The 24,352-nt window shown below is 42.9% G+C and overlaps 3 protein-coding genes across 5 annotated transcripts in view; 2 read left to right on the top strand and 1 right to left on the bottom strand.

The window, feature by feature from the left end:
• LOC125906728 (uncharacterized) overlaps positions 1–24,352 on the bottom strand; it is a 363,957-nt gene that overhangs the window by 225,134 nt on the left and 114,471 nt on the right. The gene's annotated exons all lie outside the window — the stretch shown is intronic.
• LOC120958021 (lachesin) overlaps positions 1–24,352 on the top strand; it is a 234,145-nt gene that overhangs the window by 45,480 nt on the left and 164,313 nt on the right. The window lies entirely within an intron of this gene.
• The window catches only part of LOC125906744 (uncharacterized), a 185,444-nt gene that overhangs the window by 33,476 nt on the left and 127,616 nt on the right, over positions 1–24,352 (top strand). The window lies entirely within an intron of this gene.

Consider the following 24,352-nt stretch of genomic DNA (forward strand, 5'->3'; position numbering starts at 1 on the left):
CTGAACTGAGTTGTTCGAGACGATGGAAGGTAGATAACGGGATGTTCACACTTCTTTGTCTCGACTTTACTTTGCACGGCCCATGCACAGTGGGCAACCGCCATACAAACGCCGGGATGAAAATCAATTCCTCGTGCTATTGCAATTTATCTTCATTCAATACAATTGCTCTTACTATACAGGGTAGTCCTATACTTAAATCGTCAAGACAGCGAATAAAACTTAATAATTATCGCTCACAACATTGCATTATTACGTATCAGTTAACAGCATCAATAATAATTGTTAGGAATTAAAACGAAGGCGGAATAAGTTTCTGACTGTAAACGAATTTTTAAAGTATTACGCACTAAAAAAGTTGTGTTTTTCTTGGTTTGTTTGGAAAAGAACCGATTCCTATCTTACGACCTTATTAAACTGTTTTTCCTCTCTTCAGCTTTGTTTTCTGCCTGTTTGTTTCAAATGCCCGTTTATGACAGGTAGTTGGATACTGGTGGTGTATGGCTCATACGACAACACGTCAAAATCGCTCGCGCTATTTTCAAGAAAAAGTTTAATAATTTTCGGGGTCGCAGATGGTCGCAGCTAATTTTAACGACAATGCGTAGGAAAATTGTTGATCTTTCCAATGATATACGACTCACGAGTGAAATCGAGTCGAATCATAAAAAAACCACTCTCCAAAATAAAAATATCCAAAAATTCAGCAGTGATGTTTGGTTTTCAATCATTTATGAACTTTAAAAACAAGTTTTTGCAAAATATTAAGACATAACATCAAAGTATGACAAAAAATCTTTCCAACGACACATTGATTATCAAAATCTAACCATCATATACTAAAATATGATGGTTTATATTCGGTCGAAAAATAGCTCAAAGTTGGGACAAAAAACCCAAAGTTTACACTTTGGTGGCCTATTTCTCAGTAAGTTTAAGATAAAAACGTGAAATATTTTGGTTTCAACTAAGTTTAAGTATCTATTTTAAGAAAATGATTATGGTGTAAACCTGCGATGAAGTTGGTTTTTCGATTTTTATACAGGCGTTTGCCCAATGTGCCATGGTGTTAGGCCGAGCGATTATTAATGTGTTGGTTATAGGCTTCACTTTGATTGGCGTTAGCTGTATTTGTATTCTCTTCGCTGCTGGAGACTCATGATTAAACGTTAGTATTTGACGGAGTCTGAGAAATAACTCGAATTTGACGATTTTTAAATGCATTAGCTAGTACAAAAAAAGTGTCGTTATAGTTATGGTACGACCATAATAAAGTTTTTTTTTTGTAATATAGGATTTTCGATGATATTATTGACATGTTCAACGTACTATTGAATCGTTCGAGCATATAATTGACATGTTCGGCGATACTATTGACCTGTCACATTCGTACCTCGTGGACTGCAGCTTGAATCATTCTCATCAAACGGTATAAAAACCGTCTTCGAAAAAAATATGCTGATTTTAACAAAATTATGCATTATAATGCTTGGAGAATGATCATTTACCAATTTTTAGACATTAAAAAATGAACAAATACACGCTAAGGCACAGGGAGAAAACGAAACAATTGACAGCTCAATAGCACCGCCAAACATGTCATCACTTCTAAGGCATCTATTCATGAGTGTGGTTCGATTCGTCTAGCTCTCCGCTTCAAATAGTTTATTTGCCCGTGCATTACTCGCCTGTGACACGTTTATCACGCAAACTCTGATCACTGCACTTGCCCATCGTGCTGGTTGGATGTTGCATTGAGTGATTGTCGCCCGATTGCAGGTTTAATTAGTGAATTTTATTTTTGCGTGCCGTGCTGGTGTTGAAGATCGAGTGTTCGCCATCATAGCCAGAGGATCTTCCACACACACAGCTGTCTGCACACGCACATTGCATCTCTCGCCTTCACTACTATCAACTCGATACGCATACGCACTTATCACTACACTTACATCCAACTGCACATATATAATGGAGAAAGATGAATTGTGGAATCTGCCTGGAGCTCACTACTGGTGTCCCGTTTGTATGTGATGGTGCCTGCGCACAACACGTTCATCCGTCCTGCACTGGCCTCTCAAGTGAATCCGTACGTGACTTACGAATATTTTCCCAGTTAAAATGGTTTTACAAGAATTGCGAAAAGGCATCAACTTCATTTATCATCAAGGAACTAACAGCAGCAATCACGGATTCCCTGGCACTAATGAAAGTCGAACTAATGAAAGAGTTACCTTTTACGAAGAAAAGGGTTGTTGCCCCGATTAATATCCGTGCCTTAGAGTCAACACGCACGCAGTTATACGAAGGCACTCATCTCGGACAACACTCACACATTCAACGGGAAATACTCGAAAATCGCAACAGACCACTACTGGGAGGCACTAACACTGATGATAATGGTATTAAGATAAAAACCGTGGCTAATCCTGAACCTCGTTTTTGGCTATTTTTTACCAACATCAGTCCTGATGTGACTCCCGACGATATGGCAAATTGGGTTACAAATCGAGCTTCCTTCCTGCTCTATCTTCATCGGTGCAATCTACATACCCCCTTCTCTCGCCAAAAATCAAAATACCCTCAGTACACTTGATGCAACGATTGATATTATAGTGGCGAGGATGAAAAAATATGATCGTATGCTGCTTTTTGGAGACTTTATTCGAGCGGATATTTCATGGATACACGACACAACACATCAGTATTTTCGTGCACAAGTCTCCCTATATCCGTTGATGCGTTTTTCGACATTATTCGTTTTTATAACTTGCGTCAGCTCAGTGGCATTTTAAATTATCGGAATGTTCAATTAGACCTAATTTTCTACTACTCTCCTCATGATAACTACGCGTCTCACGTCAGTGTTCCTTCATTAGCGGCTTCTCCTCTATTACCTGAAGATCAGCATCACCCAGCATTAGAATTGTGTACTTCTATTAATCACACATCCGTTAATCAGTTGTTGACTCATGTTGGGAGTAATACAGGGAACCTCTATTGCTCATATAATTTTAGAAAGCGTGATTTTCAAAAACTTAATAATTTGCTGTTAGATACCGATTGGTCACGTGTGCACTCGGCACCTTCGATGGACGAAGCGGTCTCTATTTTTACACAGCTAGTGTCTTCAGCATTCCCATTGTGCTGTCCTTTACGTAAAGCACCTACTTTTCCTCCCTGGTCCAATTCAATGCATAAATCCATGAAACGTGATAAGCAGCGCTTCTTACGCGACTATCGGGAATACCGTAATCCACACACTAAACGACTGTTCAAATATGCAGCAACGGCGTATCGCATTTATAATCGGGCCCGCTATAAGCCCTACATAGCTTTCTTCCAACATCGATGTACTTTTCACCCAACACAGTTCTGGAGCTATATCTCTTCCCTTCGTAACAATCAGCGTCTGCCCAGTACCATGTCTTATGGTTCGTCAACAGCATGTTCTGAACAAGAGATATGTGCACGTTTCGCCGATCACTTTTCCAACGCCTACCCTGATTACATTAATGATGAGGAATTGTTAGAGGGTGGACTTTCTACTACACCCCGCGATGTTTTGTGTTCCCGTTCCCTAAATTGTATCGTTGAAAATGTTGCAACAGCTATATTGTTCTTAAAACCTTCATCCTTAAAAAGTGCACCAACGCTATTGCTCCCATAATGACATTCATTTTCAATCTCTCCTTTCAACATAAATGTTTCCCTGCTCTATGGAAAATAGGTTGGCTACGTCCTATTTTTTTTAAAAAAAGGCAGTTAATCTGAAGTAAGCAACTATCGTGGTATTTCCCTACTTCTTGCTAGTGGCAAGGTATTGGATATCATCGTTCATTCTGAGCTTTTGATTTTATCGAAGCAGTATATAACGTTTAATCAGCATGGATTTATGCCAAAACGTTCCACTACCTCTAGCCTTATGCCGTTCATATCCAAATTGTTCCAGTACTTGGATACAGGTTACCAAGTTGATACAGTGTATACTGATCTGCTTTTGATAGAGTATCTCATAAACTATTGTTGATGAAGCTCTCTAAATTAGGCTTATCTACGTCTTTCGTTCACTATATTGGGTCTTACCTCTCTAACAGAAATCTTCATGTAAGTTACGGATCGTCCTTTTCTTTACCGTTTTCCAATTCCTCTGGTGTCCCTCAAGGAAGTGTACTAAGTCCCCTCTTGTTTCTGTTATTCATAAATGACATTAGTTTTATTCTCCCATCTCCTTTGACATTAAAGTATTTGCTCCAGTGATGCAAGAGGATGATTGCAGCGCACTTCAATCTCTTCTTAACTCCCTCTCTTCCTGGTGTGCGTCAAACTTCTTAGAGCTCTGTCCTAGTAAACGGAACGTCATCTCTTTTTGTCGTCGTCATTTCTATCTTATTTAGAATTATTTTCTTAATAACACTGTTATCAACAGGGTGTCACGTGTTCGCGATTTAGGTGTTATGTTAAACGAAAGGCTATCATTCGATAGTTATTTTGAATTGGTCATCGGTAAAGCTTATTCAAACCTTAGCCTTATTTTTCGCATGACTTCGGGCTTCACCGATTTGAGGTGCCTTAAGGCATTGTATTGTTCCCTAGTGCGCCCTGTTGTTGAGTATACTTTTGTTGTCTTCTGTACTAACAGGGCAGGTTGGTATAACAAACTCGAAGGCGTGCAAAAGCGCTTGACTAGGTGCTTATATCGTCGCCTCTTTGGAAATTCCACCACCGCATTACCGTCATACAGTGATCGTTGCATATTATTCAATCTCGACACCCTCGAATCTAGACGAACTAAAGCATGTGTGTCATTTATCAGCAATTTGTTACGAGGGAATATAGATACTCCAGACTTGCTTTTCCAACTTAGTTGGTATGTTCCTTCCAGGTGTTTAAGAAATTGGACTGCTCTTGCAATACCTTTCCGCAATACAGCGTTTGGCATTAACGACCCGTGGCTAATTTGTTTGCGTCAATACAATGAACATTACCGCGATTTTAATTTCTAATTTTATGTTCCGGCTGTTTGTTATTCTTTCTAAATATGTCTCTTTTATTCTTAATTTCTTCTTTGTTTTAAATATTCTTATCCGCTGCTTATTTTCCTTTCACTATGGATTTCCATTCTGTTACATCCTTTTCTATTTCCCCTTAGTTTAGTTAAGTTACAGTTAGTTTAGTTCCAATAGGGCCAACTAGGTTTTAAGCAATTATATGTTCAACCCCAGAGGCAGACATATTGAAATTAATAAATGAAATGAAATGAAATGAAATACATCCGAACATTCCCGCTGTGCAAAGCGACGCAAGAAATCATGGAGTTCTGAGAATTTTATCATGCCTTCCTTTTCTCTCCAACGGCAAATTTGTCGAGCAGCTCGTCGAGCTACCCGTCCCTGGCTCCGCCTCATTCCCCTCGCCTGAGCGCGCTGCCGAAGGTTTAAATGTGTTGGTGCGTCAGACGGCCAATCGCTGTCAGCCGTCGTCCGTGCTTTTTCCCTCCATAGCGCTATCTCTTTCTCGCGTGTGGTCAATGTTCATGAGTTGCTGTGGCGCCTAAAAATGCCGTTAACAAACATTGCGGCGATGAAGTTGCATTTTCACAAATCAAACCACAAAATCGCAATGAGTTCAAACACTGCAATATAAAAATGACTAAGGAATCGCTAGCGCACGATAGAGGGTTTGCTGTGCAACGCGCAGAACCCTAATTCGCATTGACACGTTCAGCCCGGCGCTGATTTTCATCAACTTCAAGAACGCAAGCTGATTGTGAAACCGGCACACTGGAAAGTTCACTGGTAGTCCCTGGGACATGTCATCGTGCTGAACGTGTTAAGCATTAAGCATAACTTTGTTACCCTAAGCTTTTGCTTTCGTATGCTGTAGATTACATAAATATGCTAAGCAGTTTGCGCATGTGTGTATGCAAAACTGTCGCCGAATCTATGCTCTTCTGGAATGTTATGATCGATCGGTCAAAGAAAGGAAGGAGTTCATGACAGTGGCAGAGTAGGGAAATCGGGGGCCCTAGGCGGAAAGACGAGTTGAGGCCCCTGTAAATGGTAGCTGATGACCGGGAGGAGGGGGTACTGGCACACAGCCGTTGGGAGATTAAACAGTATACTTAAATTGCCGGCGGATTGGGGGGAAGGAGATGGGGTGCCCATGGGACCCCTACGATCATCGGTCACCTAAAATTGTAGTCGCCATGGGGGGAGGGGAGGTGCAAATGGTTCTCCAGCCACGGGGCCCCAACGACCATCTTTCCGGGGGGCCCTTATCGCTAATACTCTGTCCAATTGTAGACATACGGCATACTACAGACTAGAGATGTTCGGTGACCGCCTAGTCCGCCTACCGTTAGATCCACCGCTGGTTCATGACGGTGTTTTTTTTTTACTCTGGAGGTGCATCCTTCCCCCTGCCTGCTGCGTATGCACCGGGCAGGAGACAGTGTGGTAGAATGCAAGTTGCACACTGGATAGGAGCGGTCGCGCGGCAACACCATCATTCCGCACATCTGCATGCCCGTCGTGGGTTCTAACCGCGTATGAACCGTCCGTCGTAGCAAAGGGTTAGTCACCGGCTCCGGCTACGTGGTACTCAAGTCCTGAAAAGGCCGGCATGATCGCGTAGGCCATTACGCCAATAATAAGAATAATAATAAGAAGAAGAACTTAGCATAGCAGTCCACACTCGGGGAATGTTTTTGTTTTGACTTTGGTGCTGCCGGGTCTACCGCTGTGGGGCGACAAATGCACGGAATGCACTCGACCAAAACATGAACCTACCAATCCGAACCCATTCCAAGGCATTGCTGGTCAATCGGCGTCATGATAACTACTCCAAACCAACAAGCCACCAGGTTCTGGACGGACAGGTGCAGCACCATACGCGAACCGTAAAAAACAAATCCAGAATCCTCTGTTGTATGGGTTCAATTCAAAATGTTGTTTCCACTTGCGTCCGCTAGCTGAATTAGAAATAAATGTGCTACATATCACATGTACGTTTGCTTCGATCGTGTGTCTTTTTGATACCCCCAACAGCAGAGCCGATCGCAAAGATGCCAATGCCAATGGTTGTGTTGTCTCTCAGGTCGCTACCTGAAAATGCTGCGATCGAAAATGCATGGACGTTGTAGCCGCAGCGGAAGAAAATGTACGCATCAGAATTAAATAGTTTTGGGGTTTCCAAACGCACGCACACACACAAACACATAAACACGCGCGCGCAAACTCACACACAAACACGCGCGCGCAAACTCGCACACACACACACACACACACACACACACACACACACACAAACACACGCGCGCGCGCGTGCACACACATGCATGAACGCGCGCACGCCAGCACGCACGCACACACACACGCACGTACGCGCGCCCGCGAGCATGAAAGCGCGCACGCGAGCACGCACCCACGAAAGCGCGCTCGCGAGCACGCACCTCCGAAGTCGCGCAAGCACGCACCCCCGAAGTCGCGCAAGCACGCACTCCCCCTCCCCCCACTAGACCACCCCCCCCCCCCCCCTCCACGCATGATCGATTACGGCTACCTTATCGGTAGAACGGTTGGTTCAGCTTTCTTGTAGCATCCTCATCTCTAGCGCCGGGCGGGGTGGGGGATCGCGACATGATAGAGAGAACGGTCACTTTCCCCGCGCTGTGTGTGTGTGTGACGAGACCCAAAAACTCGAGACGGATTTCAGCACATTAAAAAAAAAAATTCATTGCCACTATACACTGTGCTACATGATGCTTAGAAGGTCGTTGAAGCATCAAACATGTTCAAATTAAAAAAATATTAGATTAGTGTTAGACGTTCTCCTACGCTTGTTTTAAATAGGCTTCTTCACCCTCGATTGGCAGGGGCATGGAATGGTCTCATCAGCAGCGGCACGAAATAAAATAAACCATCAATACACCGATAACACTTTGAATCCCAATCCAGCTTCTCCCACAGCGTCTCAAGGTCACACACAAATTAATAAATGCTAACACCCACCAATAACAATACACAACCGCAATGCACATATGAGTATCAACGCATACACCGCAACAGCCAATCAGCTGGCGGCGGAAGGCACGGGCTGAAGCGGAAGTAAGGCAAGGCAGGGCGAGGGGGGAGAAGAAGCGGACCAAAAAATGGGCGCCAATTTTTTTAAATTATTTTGACCGTTTTTTTTGCTCCGCCGCCATAAATAGTTCGTCCATTTCGCCAGCAGGTGGCGCAAAACTTGCTCGACCCAGCGCAGAAATCGCTGAAGTCCAGCGCGGGGAACGGGCCAAAATCTGCGCTGGCCAGCGCAGATTTGGCCTGGTCTCCCGCGCTGGACTTCAGCAATTCCCGCGCTGGGTCGAGCAAGTTTAGCGCCATCTGTGGGCGAAATGGACGAACTATTTATGGCGGCGGAGCAAAAAAAACGGTCAAAAAATTTAAAAATATTGGCGCCCATTTTCTCATCCGCTTCTTCTCCCTCCCTCACCCTGCCTTGCCTTACTTGCGCTTCAGCCCGTGCCTTCCGCCGCCAGCTGATTGGTTGTTGTGGTGTATGCGTTGGTTCATATATGTGCATTGCGGTTGTGTATTGTTATTGGTGGGTGTTAGCATTTATTAATTAGTGTGTGACCTTGGGACGATGCGGGAGAAGCTGGATTGGGATTTAAAGTGTTATCGGTGTATTGATGGTTTATTTTATTTCGTGCCACTGCTGATGAGACCATTCGATGCCCCTGCCAATTGAGGGTGAAGATGCCTATTTAAAACAAGCGTAGGAGAACGTCTAACACTAATCTAATATTTTTTAATTTGAACATGTTTGACGCTTCAACGACCTTCTAAGCATCATGTAGCACAGTGTATAGTGGCAATAAAATTTATTTTTTAATATGCCGAAATCCGTCTCGAGTTTTCGGGTCTCGATACACATACTGTGGGAGCGCGGGAAAATACAGCGATACACACAGCGCGGGGAAAGTGACCGTTCACTCTATCATGTCGCGATCCCCCACCCCGCCTGGCGCTTTGGATGAGGATGCACAACAAGATAGCTGAACCAGCCGTTCTACCGATGAGGTAGCCTGAATCGATCATACGTGGAGGGGGGGGGGGGGGGGGTTCTGGTGGGGGGTGCGTGCTTGCGTTCGCGCTTTCGTGTGTGCGTGCTTGCGTTCGCGCTTTCGTGGGTGCGTGCTTGCGTTCGCGCTTTCGCGGGTGCGTGCACGCGTACGTGCATGTGTGCGTGTGTGTATGCGTGCGTGCGTGCGTGCTCGCGTGCATGTGTGTGTGTGTGTGTGTGTATGCGTGCGTCCGTGCGTGTGTGTTTGCGTGCATGTGTGTGTGTGTGTGTGTTTCTGTGTTTGTGTGTGTTTGTGTGTTTGTGTGTGTGCGTGCGTTTGGAAACCCCAAAACTATTTGATTCTGATGCGTACATTTTCATCCGCTGCAGCTACAACGTCCATGCATTTTCTATCTCGCTACCTGAGAGACAACACAACAATTGGCATTGGCATCTTTGCAATCGGCTCTGCTGTTGGGGGTATTAAAAAAACACGTGATCTAAGCAAACGTGCGTGTGATATATTGCACATTTATTTCTAATTCAGCTAGCGGACGAAAGTGGAAACAACATTTTGAATTGAATCCATACAAAAGAGGATTCTGGATTTGTTTATTGCGGTGCGCGTATGATACTGCACCTGTCCGTCAAGGATCTGGTGGCTTGTTGGTTTTGAGTCGGTATCATGACGCCGTGCGACCGGCATTGCCTTGGAATAGGTTCGGATCGGTAGGTTCATGTTTTGGTCGAGTGCATTCCGTGCATTTGTTGCGTCACAGCGGTAAACCCGGCAGCACCAAAGTCAAAACAAAAACCTTCCCTGAGTGTGGACTGCTATGCTAAGTTCTTCTTCTTATTATTATTCTTATTATTGGCGTAATGGCCTACGCGATCATGCCGGTCTTTTCAGGACTTGAGTACCATGTAGCCGGATAGTCACCTCTTGCTACGGCGGACGGTTCATACGCGGTTAGAACCCACGACGGGCATGCAGATTTGCGGAATGATGGAGTTGCCGCGCGACCGCTCCTATCCAGCGGGTAACTTGCATTCTGCCACACTGTCTCCTGCTCGATGCATACGCTGCAGGCAGGGGGAAGGATGCACCTCCACGATAAAAAAAAAAAAAACCACCGTCATGAACCAGCGGCGGACCTAACAGTAGGCGGACTAGGCGGTCGCCGAAGATCTCTAGTCTGTAGTATGCCGTATGTCTACAAGTGGACAGATTATTAGCGACAAGGGCCCCCGGAAAGATGGTCGTTGGGGCTCCGTGGCTGGAGAACCATTTGCACCTCCCCTCCCCCCATGGCGACAACAATTTTAGGGCCTGTGACCGATGATCGTAGGGGTCCCACGGCCAACCCCCCCCCCCCCCCCTGCATCCGCTGGCAATTTAAGTATACCGTTCAATCTTCCAACAGCTGTGTGTCAGTACCCCCTCCTCAGGGGCCTCAATTCGTCTTTCCGCCTGTCATGAACACCTTCCTTTCTTTGACCGATGGATCATAACATTCCGGAAGAAATTACATTTGGCGACAGTTTTGCATACACACGCACACTCACAACCATGCGCAGGATGCTTAGCATATCTATGTAATCCACAACAGACGAAAGCAAAAGCTTAGTGTTAGAAACGTGTTAGAGCGAATTAGGGTTCTGCGCGTTGCACAGCAAACCCTCCATCGTGCGCTAGCGATTCCGTAGTCACTTTTACATTGCATCGATTAAACTCATTGCGCTTTTTTGGTTTGATTTGTAAAAATGCAACTTCATCGCCGCAATGTGAATGAACGGTTTTTTAAGCGCCACAGCAACTCATGAGGATTGTCCACACGCGAGAAAGAGATAGCGCTATGGAGGGAAAAAGCACGGACGACGGCTGACAGCGATTGGCCGTCTGACGCACCAACACATCCAAACCTTCGACAGCGCGCTCAGGCGAGGGGTATGAGGCGGAGCCAGGGACGGGCAGCTCGACGAGCTGCTCGACAAATTTGCCGTTGGAGAGAAAAGGAAGGCATGATAAAATTCTCAGAACGCCATAACGCCTTCTGTCGCTTTGCGCAGCGGGACGGGTGGACTTCAGCGATTCCTGCGCTGGGTCGAGCAAGTTTAGCGCCATCTGCTGGCGAAATGGACGAACTATTTATGGATGCGGAGCAAAAAAACGGTCAAAAAAATTTAAAAATATTGGCACCCATTTTCTCGTCCGCTTCTTCTCCCTCCCTCACCCTGCCTTGCCTTACTTGCGCTTCTGCCCGTGCTTTCCGCCGCCCGCTGATTGGCTGTTGTGGTGTATGCGTTGATACTCATATGTGCATTGCGGTTGTGTATTGTTATTGGTGGGTGTTAGCATTTATTAATTTGTGTGTGACCTTGAGACGCTGTGGGAGAAGCTGGATTGGGATTTGAAGTGTTATCGGTGTATTGATGGTTTATTTTATTTCGTGCCGCTGCTGATGAGACCATTCGATGCCCCTGCCAGTTGAGGGTGAAGATGCCTATTTAAAACAAGCGTAGGAGAACGTCTAACACTAATCTAATATTTTTTTAATTTGAACATGTTTGATGCTTCAACGACCTTCTAAGCATCATGTAGCAATGTATAGTGACTATAAGTTTTTTTTTTTTTTAATGTGCCGAAATCTTTCTCGAGTGTTTGTGTCTCGACAAATACACACACAGCGCGGGGAAAGTGACCGTTCTCTCTATCATCTCGCGTTCCCCCTCCCCCGCGATCCCCCGCGATGTGTGTGTGTGTGTGTGTGTGTGTGTGTGTGTGTGTGTGTGTGTGTGTGTGTGTGTGTGTGTGTGTGTGTGCGTGTTTGTGTGTGCGTGCGTTCGGAAACCCCAAAACTTTTTGATTCTGATGCGTACATTTTCATCCGCTGCGGCTACAAAGTCCATGCATTTTCGATCTCGCTACCTGAGAGACAACACAACCATTGGCATTGGCATCTTTGCGATAGGCTCTGCTGTTGGGGGTATCAAAAAGACACACGATCGAAGCAAACGTGCGTGTGATATATTGCACATTTATTTCTAATTCAGCTAGCGGACGCAATGGGAAACAACGTTTTGAATTGAATCCATACAAAAGAGGATTCTGGATTTGTTTATTGCGGTGCGCGTATGATACTGCACCTGTCCGTCCAGGATCTGGTGGCTTGTTGGTTTTGAGTCGGTATCATGACGCCGTGCGACCGTCAATGCCTTGGATTGCGTTCGGATCGGTAGGTTCATGTTTTGGTCGAGTGCATTCCGTGCATTTGTCGCGCCACAGCGGTAGCCCGGCAGCAACAAAGTCTAGAAAAACTCTTCCCCGGGTGTGAACTGCTATGCTAAGCTCTTTGTATTATTATTATTATTATTCTTATTATTGGCGTAATAGCCAACGCCATCTTGCCGGCCTTTTCAGGACTTGAGTACCACGTAGACGGATAGTCAGCCCTTGCTACGGCGGACGGTTCATACGCGGTTAGAACCCACGACGGGAATGCAGATGTGCGGAATGATGACGGTGCCGCGGGACCGCTCCTATCCAGCGTGCAACTTGCATACTGCCACACTGTCTCCTGCTCGATGCATACGCTGCAGGCAGGGGGAAGGATGCACCTCCACAATAAAAAACACCGTCATGAACCAGCGGCGGATCTGACGGTAGGCGGACTAGGCGGTCGCCGAAGTTCTAGTCTGTAGTATGCCGTATGTTTACAAGTGGACAGAGTATTAGCGACAAGAGCCGCCGGAAAGATGGTCGTTGGGGCACCATGGCTGGAGAAATGATTTCGTAGTCATTTTTACATTGCAGCAATTGAACTTATTGCGATTTTTTGGTTTGATTTGTGAAAATGCAACTTCATCGCCGCAATGTTTGTTAACGGCATTTTTAGGCGCCACAACAGCTCGCGAGCATTGACCACACGCGAGAAAGAGATGGCGCTATGGAGGGAAAAAGCACGGACGACGACTGACAGCGATTGGCCGTCTGACGCACTAACACATCCAAACCTTCGGCAGCGCGCTCAGGCGAGGGGTATGAGGTGGAGCCAGGGACGGGTAGCTCGACGAGCTGCTTGACAAATTTGCCGTTGGAGAGAAAAGGAAGGCGTGATAAAATTCTCAGAACTCCATGATTTCTACCGTCGCTTTGCGCAGCGGGGCTGAAGTCCCCCCGCGCCAAAATTTGCGCTGGCCAGCGCAGGCTTCGGTACATTTCCTGCGCAGGAAACTGCTCGAATTTGCGCAGCGGGATGCAGGTGGGCTGATACCAAGGTGTTTGAATTTAGAAGGGTGATTTTTATCGCTTCTGTTTCTGAATGTAGATTTTAAGAGTGTTTTGAGTATTCGTTGAGCCTCCAGAAAGCTTGTTTGAACAAAAGTTTTCACCCATCCTGTCAAAAAGTAATAATCAAATTTGGTTTGAAAACCATGCAATGAGTCCTCCTGGAATTCATACACTTTGATTCTAGATTCCACCTCGTGATCTCTTTAATGCACCTTGGGGTAAATGTAAACAACACCGTGTTTTTGAGCAGGTACTCGAATCTAATTCTAGCTTTGAGGCTAGAGTAATCTAGACTGAAAATCGCAGGCTAGTTTTTTGCGTGGTTTTGTATGGAGTGTTTACATGATTTCAGCCTCGTGAAGGGCACCACTGTTGGATTTTGGGTTAATATGAATAGTTTGAATATGAATTCAAATAGGAAAACACGTAGGAATTAGAAGGAACTTAACCATAGGATGTAGATAAAACTACTTGACTAATTAGGACTACATGAAATGAAATGCTCGAACTATACGAATGAACTTTGTAATGAATTATGTAATGAATTATGGGACAAACGAATACACAGTTGCAAACAGACCGGCGATTAAGGAGCACTCTTCTCATTCTCATCAAATTTATACAAGCTAATATCACAATCCAGCACTTTAGTGAATATATTTCACATATACTTATTTGTTTTAATGATTTCTGTTATTGTGCAGTGTGTTTTTTTTTTCAATTTGCCCATTCGATTCTGAACAATATGCATATTGCAACAAGACTCCTAACGACGACAAATAACTTTTAAGTTGGACAGACATAAACGGTCTCAAGTGCTCTCATGGTCTGTTATGATTTCTTTAGGCAATCCTATGATTGAAAAATAAGTAGCTAACTTCGTTTGAACTTGTACTATGTTTTTGTTTTTAAGGTACATCATTTGTTGATGTGTTGTTAATGAATCAATCAATCAATCATTGATAAGAAACTACACATATTAGTTATATAAATATCTATATGAACGCGATCTAATGGTTTCTGGGTAATCTTCTTCTTCTTCTTTGGCTCAACAACCGTTGTCGGTCAAGGCCTGCCTGTACCACTAGTGGGCTTTGGCTTTCAGTGACTAATTGATTTCCCCCCATAGCAGGATAGTCAATCCTACGTATGGCGGCACGGTCTATTTGGGGATCGAACCCATGACGGGCATGTTGTTAAGTCGTACGAGTTGACGACTGTACTACGAGACCGGCTCTGGGTAATCGGTCTGGGTGAAATTTTTATGCGTTCGGACTTATGATTACTACAATTTCACAGCAAGTTAACACATAATTTCTAATCATTTTTAGCATGCAGGGAAAGAAATATGACCGCCGTAACTGATATTCTACTTCACATATACCTCTATGGGCTCTGTCATGCTCCGATGTAACGTGAAAGTTTTGTCTCTCAATGCTTGCAGGCTACTAAATGTTTCCTGAATCGTTTGCATAAGGTTTTCTGCAGCAAAAATAGCGGTCTGCTTTCCGCTGTGGTACATGCTTGAAAACCAACTGACATTACTTGAATCGAAATTGTTTTGAGTGATAACAGTTCTTTGAAAATTTACAAATGGTGTTTCTTTAACAATCGTATTTGTGTCTCTTAATTTGAATATAAGCTGATTGCGATACAAATTCACAGGTCTTGTTGTGTAGTGAACAAAGTAACCGCCGGATATATCCCCAGAATAAATCGTTTCGCTACTTCGGGTTGTTCCACTTCTTGACGAGTCTGAAATGGAGGAAGCATTAATATCTCGTATAGATTGGTCAGGGTCAGTCCTCCTGCTCAACGCATCTGCTACTACATTAGTTTTTGTTTCTTTGTGTTTAACTTCCTAGTCGAAGTTTTCTTGCTCTAAACGCCAATTGAGCATTTTCGAATTTTTGAAAGATGTTTTTTATAAACGTAAGAGGTTTATGGTTCGTGATTAACTTACACTTTTTCCCGTAAAGGTAGGGCTTAAACTTTTTAACCGCCCAAATTATAACTAGGGCTTCTTTCTCTGTAGCCGGATAGTTGAATTCTGTACTATTCAGTGTTCTACACAGGGTGCAGGGTCCATTTCTATCTGGTGGAAGCCAGATTTCAGATCCAATGTCGAGAAGTATGTAGATTTTTCCAAGCTGTCCAAAATTTTCTCTATCTGGGGAATAGGGTATTTATCATTAATAGTTTTTTCATTCAGTTTGCAAAAATCTATTACGACTCTTATTTTCCTTTTTTGTGAAGCATCCGGTTATTTGGGAACTACCCAAATGGGAGACGAATATGGACTATTCGAGGGAATAATTACTCCATCTTCGAGCATTTCCAAGATTTGCTCTTCTACGTCTTTTTTAAAATGATTTAGAAATCTATAAGTTTTGCTGTACGTTGGCTCATCGTCTTTAGTTATTTTATGTTTAACAACGGTTGTTGAAGAAAGTTTCTCATTACTCTTAAGGAGTACTAGTTGGTTATTCTATATTACATCAAAAAGATTATCTTTCTCATAAGGTGTCAAATGGTCCGACCTTATCAAAATTTCTTTTGCTTTTTTATTGAGTGGCTCATCAAACTTTAATGGAATGGGGTTAATTGTTTCAAAATTATTTACATTTAGATGAAAACTGTTTGTACTTGTTGGGATTGGCTTATAATATTTACGATGGACTTATTATTTTCTGATTTGTAGAGCCCAGGTTCTATTATAAGATTATTACAGAGTAATTGATGACATGGAACAAACCAATCATCATTTTCTAAAGTGTCGATTGTAACTATGTGATGGAAAAATTTGATGGTTGGAAAATATTTAACAAATGGAATAACTTTACCAGCGATATTAACTGTTTCATTGCTATAGTTAATTATAGAATTGCATCTAACTAAATATTGCGATCCAATAATTCGATCAAAATATTTATGGAAATCATATTCATAGTACATTTGATTTTTTTATTGACCCTTTTTGCAAATTTATTGACCCTTTTTGTGAAACATTATGGCAACCTGATGCATTTTTATTACGGTTGACAGGTTGTATTAACAAGTTGTAATGACTGAATTATTCCCGGTTTCAAAATATTCTTATTTGCACCACTATCCAAAAGTACTTTAAACCGTTGAGAAGTTTCAGGATGTGTCCCTGTTATGTATGGAAGAAAATCTAAATTGGTAAAGTTGTTTCTACAGCTTCCCAAAAATTTACCAAAATATCATCCTCCTCATTTTCAAAAGATCGTGGGCATTTTGAATTGAATGTTTCGGTTGTATTAAAATTTAAATTGAAATCGGATCGTGAAGTCTAATGCTTTGTTTCGGTCACTTTTCTAACATTTAATTTTTTGTGCTGTAGACTCATTGGATTTCAGCTTGCATAAAAACGCATATGCTCCTTTCAAATCCTCAGGTTGTGCTGCTTGTACGTAACCAAAATATGGTTCCTGTAACCCTCCAATAGATGCAGCTAGGCTTGTTTCGTCAATGAAGTGGTTTATAGCTGACCAGCTCTCATTTTATTTTTCGTTTTTCCTTCCTATCTGCTTAATTTTTTGTATTAATTCCTTTGTCTGCATGTTATAGCCTTTTAAATTTGTGGTATAGAGTAAGTTGATAGAGCGTAGGTGTATATGTATGTGAAGTAGGGAAAAGAGATAGCGATATCGTGGCGAGCGCCGATTGAGCGTAGGAGGGAATTTAAGCGGCGCGCGCTGCTGGGTCGAGAGTTCAGTATAACGCGAAAGGTCGAAGGTGAAGGTCGTGCGAAATGAAGAAAAGTAAAGTGAACTGAACAAAAGCCACCTATCTGCTTCTTTTGGTGTTAAACTGATTCTCACATGTATTAAAACAGTTAAGTTCAGGACGAACGAGGAAGCAGCGATCGGATGCGCCGATCGCTCGTTCACTTCTCTTGCAACCATTGCTGGTGAATTGGTAGGGGAAGTCGGGGTTGGTTCGACACTGCGGGTAAGTTCGACACCTTGCCGTTTTTGTATTTATAGAACTTTTTGAAGACAAAAAACTTATACATATTATTTATGTCAACTGTTTCGAATATTTGAGTCACATTTCACTGATCAGAAACCTGTCAATTGTCAAAAAACAACAAAATAAACACATGGTGGTTCTGATTGACAGCCGATGTAAGTTTTTAGTTCTGGGACTTAAGGAATTGTGGCGTTATTTCAACAAAATTATAGTTTCCATGTGAATAGTATTGTTTTATAAATACTATTGTTTAGTTCTGTATCACAAGGCGTAATTTTTACATTAATCTATATAATATAAAATGTCACTAAAACTTGTGCGGCCAATGGGGGTAAATTCGACACCCCACTTGGTAGTAGTGTAATGCTTATTTGTAGCATGTCAACTTTGTTTATATCGTAATTTGAAAGTGCCTGTATTTCATAAAGTTGTCCCTTAACGATGTACGACAAACGTAATAATCAAGCTGAACAAACACGCAATTAAAAATACCGTAGAAGCTTTAAAATTTAAGATGTCAACAAACTGACAGTTTGACGTTTAACGTAAAAGTCGCTTTCGCATAACGCTCTGTATATTTTCTTGAATATCGCGCTGTTTATCACACTATTTTTCGGTTTCTGTATAATCACAGTATTTTAGAACACCGTTCGTATATCGTGCATTAGTGCGTTTATCTCTGTGACCCAAAAACTCGCGCATATTTTGCATTTCGGATCGCTTCTGAGTTCACGCGTCCTGACCGCCATCGCTCTTGTTGCTGCAACGACAACCTGCACCGTTTCCCGTAGAATGGCCCGTATTTGCAACGCCTGCACTATGGAAATTGCGGAGGCATCTATCAGCTGCTGCCTGTGCGACTCTCCATTTCATCAGCGCTGCACTTCGGTTCCCGCTGATCTGTTCCTGCGCATTTCGGAATATAAACAATTACACTGGTGCTGTATTGGCTGCAACAACGTCTTCATGAATCCGCGCACCAAGTTCTTAAAAGACGCAGCCATGCAATCTGGATTCCAGGTGGCAATAACGACAGTAGCCGAAAGCATCAAGACCGTTATGGAGCCATTGACTAACGAAATTAAAACTGGGTTTGCACGGATGAGCCAACTTGACCTAAAAACTCCACGTAGCAGTCACTCTCCCGCAAAAATTCGTCGCATAAATCCATCCAAACGTTTGTTTTCCGATGTCATTAAGGACAATCACGCATTGTTTACATTCGGTGCTACGAGCAATCAAAGAAATAGCCAAAACAACAATACGAAGCGAATTGACGATGTTCAACGCAAAACTCATGCACCACCTGTGATAACTGGCACAAAAAAGGATATAGCAGCTTTTCCTATCAAAATAGTTCCCGCTCATTCCGCGGTGCAAAAATGCGCGTTGTATATTTCCCGGCTCTCTCCCGATACAACCAGTGACCAAATTGTACAAATGGTCAAACAAGCTTTATCCATTGACGATGCTACAGCATACTGTCTTATTCGCCATATTTATCACTACGTGACAAGGCTCTTTCCCCTGACACCTGGCCTCTTGGCCTATCAGTACGTGAATTCATTGACTACCGAACTCAACAGCCGAGTGCAAATTTTCGTATACAACCGCCAATGGGTCTCTCCACCCCTACAACTTTGCCTACGGTGCTAAATATTCGCTCACCGCCACTGCTGGATCACACAATTTTATCGGCACACATTCCACGCACATCACCAACACCGCAAACCCACCAATATTCACCGGTATTCAGTCCACGCACATCGCGCACACTTACAACCACACAAATCATCGTGACACGTCTCAAGAAACGAAGAACACCGGCGCTGAAACAACGTTAGTAAATAATAATTGCACTTACCAGACGATTGTTTTTCCTACAACAAACAATATTTTTTCCACTGAGGTAGTGCTTGACGAAAGGCGCACGCAACTTAATGATCGTGAAATCAAAACAAACCATCGCCAAAGAACGGACACTACACTCACACAATCGCACGGCTATCATGTCAATCCTACAGGGGTCGCCTGCCGTAATAATACTGACGAATTATTGTTCCTGTACCAAAACATTAGAGAATTGAAATCTAAATGCAATCAAGTATTTGACTATGTTTCTACAACCCACTATGACGTTATTATCCTGACTGAAACATGGTTGGATTCAACGATTGATTCCTCGGAATTGTTCCCGGATAATTATACAGTGTATAGAACAGACCGCAGCAGCAAAAATAGTAAAAAATCAACCGGTGGCGAGGTTCTTATTGCCGTTGCTTCACACCTACGTACAATACTTTGTCATACACAGGATACCGTTGAGCAACTCTGGGTAAGAGTTTATGGTAATAAACGTACTTTTATCACGGGTGTAGTGTACATTCCTCCAGATTTAGTAAACAACACTACTACCATGCAAACTATCTGCTCCACCATAGATAATATTGCTTGTGCAACCACCGATACGTTTCTCCTATTCGGGGACTTTAACTTCCCCAATCTTTCCTGGAACACCGATGATTCTAACGTTCCTGCACTGCGAATCAATTATGAGAATTCAAGAATTACGGACAACTGCCGCTCTTTGCTTGACTGCATCTATAGTAATGGGCTTTCTCAGATCAACTTTATACCTAATGCATCGAATAACATTCTCGATCTCATAATTGTCTCTGACGAGATCCTACATTATTGTGCCCACCGGTGGTGTCACCCTTCCCTATGGTTGCCGTTGATGTTCATCATCCTCCTGTTGAACTACACTTAACTGGTGCTGGCAATACAGCTCGTTCCTGGCGTTCTACCGCACCAAACCGTGATTCCGGCACACGTAACTACAGGCGAACTAACTTTATCCGTCTAGCTGAACTGCTTCAATCTACTGACTGGTCTTTCCTGGAAGGTAATCCGGATGTTAACTCAGCATTGGAACTATTTAACACAACACTACTGGCGCTTATATCTGATTGCTGTCCTCTAATGCCACCGCGTCGCAGTCCACCATGGTCTGATGCACGTTTACGCCGTCTAAAGCAAAACAAAGCGTCATGCTTTCGCTTTTACAGTACAAATGGTACACAACACTCCAAATTAAGGTTCATTGCTGCCCATAATGTATATAGAAGCTATAACAGACAACTTCATACTCGTTATCTCATTCGAGTGAAATTCTCGCTCATCAGACACCCAACACGATTCTGGAGGTATGTTGAATCAAAACGCGGTAACAGCTCGCTCCCCGATGTTCTCACATATAACAACGTCTCCACAAGCAGTAAGGAAGGCATGAACAACTTATTTGCTGATCGTTTCAAGGACTGCTTTACTACGGATGATGCAAGCTTATCATTAGAAGCAGCTTTAAATAATGTGCCCTGTGATGTTGTTGACATTGATGTACGCGATATTATTATCTCGGTAGATACTGTACTACGTGCTCTGCAGCAGGTCAAAACCTCATACAACCCTGGACCCGATGGTATTCCTACGGCAATCCTTGCCAAATGCCGCGAATTTTTAGCAAAGCCTCTGTCTCAAATCTACCAACTCTCTTTTGCACAAAGTACTGTACCCACGGCCTGGAAATCCTCTGTGATGTTTCCGGTGTACAAAAAAGGGGATAAAAACTCTGCTGAGAACTACCGTGGTATAACCACCTTGCCTTCTTGTGCCAAGGTGTTTGAGATTGTCATACAAAACTCGCTAATGTATCACTGTCGTTCTTATATTTCTACACGCCAGCATGGTTTCTTTCCTCGACGCAGTGTTACCACAAACCTGGTGGAATTCGTCTCCAACTGCCACGCAGCCTTTACTTCCGGAGCTCAGATGGATGCAGTATACACTGATCTTAAGGCTGCGTTTGATCGTGTGAACCATCGCTTGCTGTTGGCTAAGCTCGCCCGGATCGGTCTCTCTACTCCGCTGGTGAATTGGTTCAGGTCCTATATCTCTGAACGTAGCTACTACGTACAAATCGATGGTGTCTCCTCTAACGTTTTCGAGAGTTCATCTGGCGTCCCTCAGGGCAGCAACTTGGGACCACTGCTGTTCTCGCTTTTTATTAACGACGTCACACTGGCCATTACGGAAGCAAATTGTCTGCTTTATGCGGATGATGTTAGGCTGTTTCGTATCGTACGTAACACTTCCGACTCTCTTTCTCTGCAAAGATCGATTGATGTTTTCTCTGACTGGTGTATCAATAACGACCTGCTAATTTCTGTTGATAAGTGTACGTCAATGTCTTTCTTTAGAATAGCTAGTCCGATAAGGTATATCTATAGCATATCAGGGACACAACTACCGCGGTGCAATACGGTCAGGGATTTAGGAGTCACCCTGGATCGCAAACTAGATTTCCGACAACATTACTGTGATATTTTAGACAAAGCTAACAAAATGCTAGAATTTATTCGTCGACATTCGAGAGAACTCAATGACCCACACTGCCTGTTAACTCTGTATAAGTCCTATGTTCGTTCCATCCTCGAGTTTAGTTCTACAGTTTGGTGTCCATTCTCTAGTGTTTGGTCCAATAGAATAGAAGCTGTCCAAAAGAGAGTTACTCGTATTGTCCTACACTTCACTCCGTGGCGTAATGTAACCCCACGTCCATCGTATCATACTCGTTGTTTGTTGATTGGTCTGGACACACTTGCTAGGAGACGTGATAATGCCCAATGTACGTTTTTGTCCAAACTTACTGTCGGTGAGATAGATTCGCCAGAACTACTGGCTAGAGTCAACATAAATGTCCCTCCTAGAGTATTCCGTAACTACAGACTAATAAGAACTGACCTTACAAGACGTGCATACAGCGAGAACGACCCAATGACTGCGATGGCCCGTAAGTTTAATCAGCGTTACATTTTATTTGACTGGCACCTACCTACTAGATTCTGTTGATCCGTCTTGTCATTGTACACTGCGTTAGTTATTTAAGTTTTAGTTTTAATTCAGTGATAAGGCCGCTTGTTTGGCCAATCACTTAATACAATAAACAATACAACAAACCTAGGAAGTTATAATTATGGAATTTAGCTATTATTCTCTCACAGATCGTTTGCCAAACTCGGACTCAAAACATGTACTTTGTATATGGTTTAGGCTTATGAAAATTAATATTGTTATGGGTTTGACCGTATTTTAGGTTGACTTTAGGCCGGGTAGGCTTAACTGAAGAAAAAAATAGTCGCTGGTTTTCAATCACATTGACCGATGTTCACCTTTTGGCTTTCGACTCGGCAGAGAAAAATAAAACTGAACACCCTTCGATTTTATAAAAAAAGAAAAAGATTACTGGAAGATGGCCAGGTTATTTTTTTAAAGGAATCTTAACCAATTATTCCGTAAACCAGATGCTATCGCCGCAGCTTCTACTATATGGAGTCTGGTCCGATGCTATTTGAAATGAAATTTTTGTTCTTGCTTGTATCTTCATTTTTTGCGTATATTTCAATACTGTTTTGTGTTAATTTTTCGTAAAATTGGTACGAAATACTTTGTTGAACTTCAATGAAAACTACAGGCCATCAGAGTTTGCTATTTTGAACGCTAAACCAATGTGTCGAAATCACCCCCAAGGTGTCGATTTTACCCCGTCATGGTGTCGTTACCGTTTTTGGTTACCCGCACTGCAGTCGTGACGCAACAAAAAACACACTTTTTTATTTTTATCAAAATGTTATCAAAATCAATCCAGGAACCGTAGTTTCTCGTAAGATGGTACATAATACACCAAAAAAGCTTTTTCGATGCCTACTAGTAAGTTTACATTGGCAAAAGTATTGCAATCAGAGGAAAACCTTAAAGTGTCGAAACTACCCCCAGTTCCCCTACGTTGCTGAACATCCCAATTTCCAAATGTTATACTAGATTTTAAGTTGTTTTAAATAAACAATTTTTATAAAAAAAAACCATCCGTTGATTCGGATCAATTTATAATATTGTGAGTAATGAAGATAAGCTCCGAGAACAGCTTACAGTACTATTGTTCATTTTATTTTGCCATAATTGGGACATGTGCGTCGATAGATCATATCTATCGCTGAAAGTTTTTGTCAAAATATCTTTGATATCTTGAAAATCGGTAGGGTTACCTTCTAAGCACAATGCATCTTTTGCAGGCCCCTGTATTTTTTTGCTTATAGTATCTTCATACATTTGGTAAACGGCATAATGCACGTTTCCCTAAAAAATGTTCAGTGCGTTCTCTGCTGTTTTAAGCCATCCAAAAAGCAGTGTTTTGTTTCCATCGTACACTGGGACTGCCTGTATGGGGTCTGGGATTTTATAAAAGGCATCCAAAATAACACTAAGCCTAGCGCCCTGCGATACGCTACTCGTTACACTACTACTAGCCTGCTGATTATTACTCTCAAGTGTGAGTATTTTTTGAGACTGTTGCTCGTGAGAGACAGCGAGAGTCTGTACGAGATGCGTAAGCTGCTCAAGTTGCGCTCGAGAGGAATATCAACGTTGGTGGGCACGTATAAGAGGCTGTCGGAATCGTTCAATATTGAATCTGTATCCAAACAGAAAGCCTCAATGGTTGAATTTCTCCACATAAAATGCTTCAGTTATAAACGTCTCTCTAAGAACACGCTTTTAATTTTTCAAAGTTAAGAAATCGAATAGTTCTTTTTTATACTGACTATTCGAAACACAGTAGCAAAAGTTTTTCTATCTCTGTCACTCCGACAAACAAGAGAAATTAAAAACTAAAAGTTTACTTACCTGTGTGTTAGCGTTGAAGAACACGTGAGGATTCTAACCTCAATCCGTCGTTGGGTAATGAAAAAGGGGGAAGAGGATGGTCCTGTCGATGAACAGAAAACGGCGTTGCCACAAATCGTCCGCACTTTTAAAATTGCACGGAGATGAATACGTAGCCCTATCTTGTAGTAGCTACAAATCAGGACAAACTAGGTAAGCATATTACGGCTCACTAGCACGTTTTTTTCTTAATCAGCGACTACCGGCTGCGCCTATTACAAG

Source organism: Anopheles coluzzii, chromosome X (genome assembly GCF_943734685.1).
Source record: "Anopheles coluzzii chromosome X, AcolN3, whole genome shotgun sequence".
NCBI lineage: Eukaryota > Metazoa > Arthropoda > Insecta > Diptera > Culicidae > Anopheles > Anopheles coluzzii.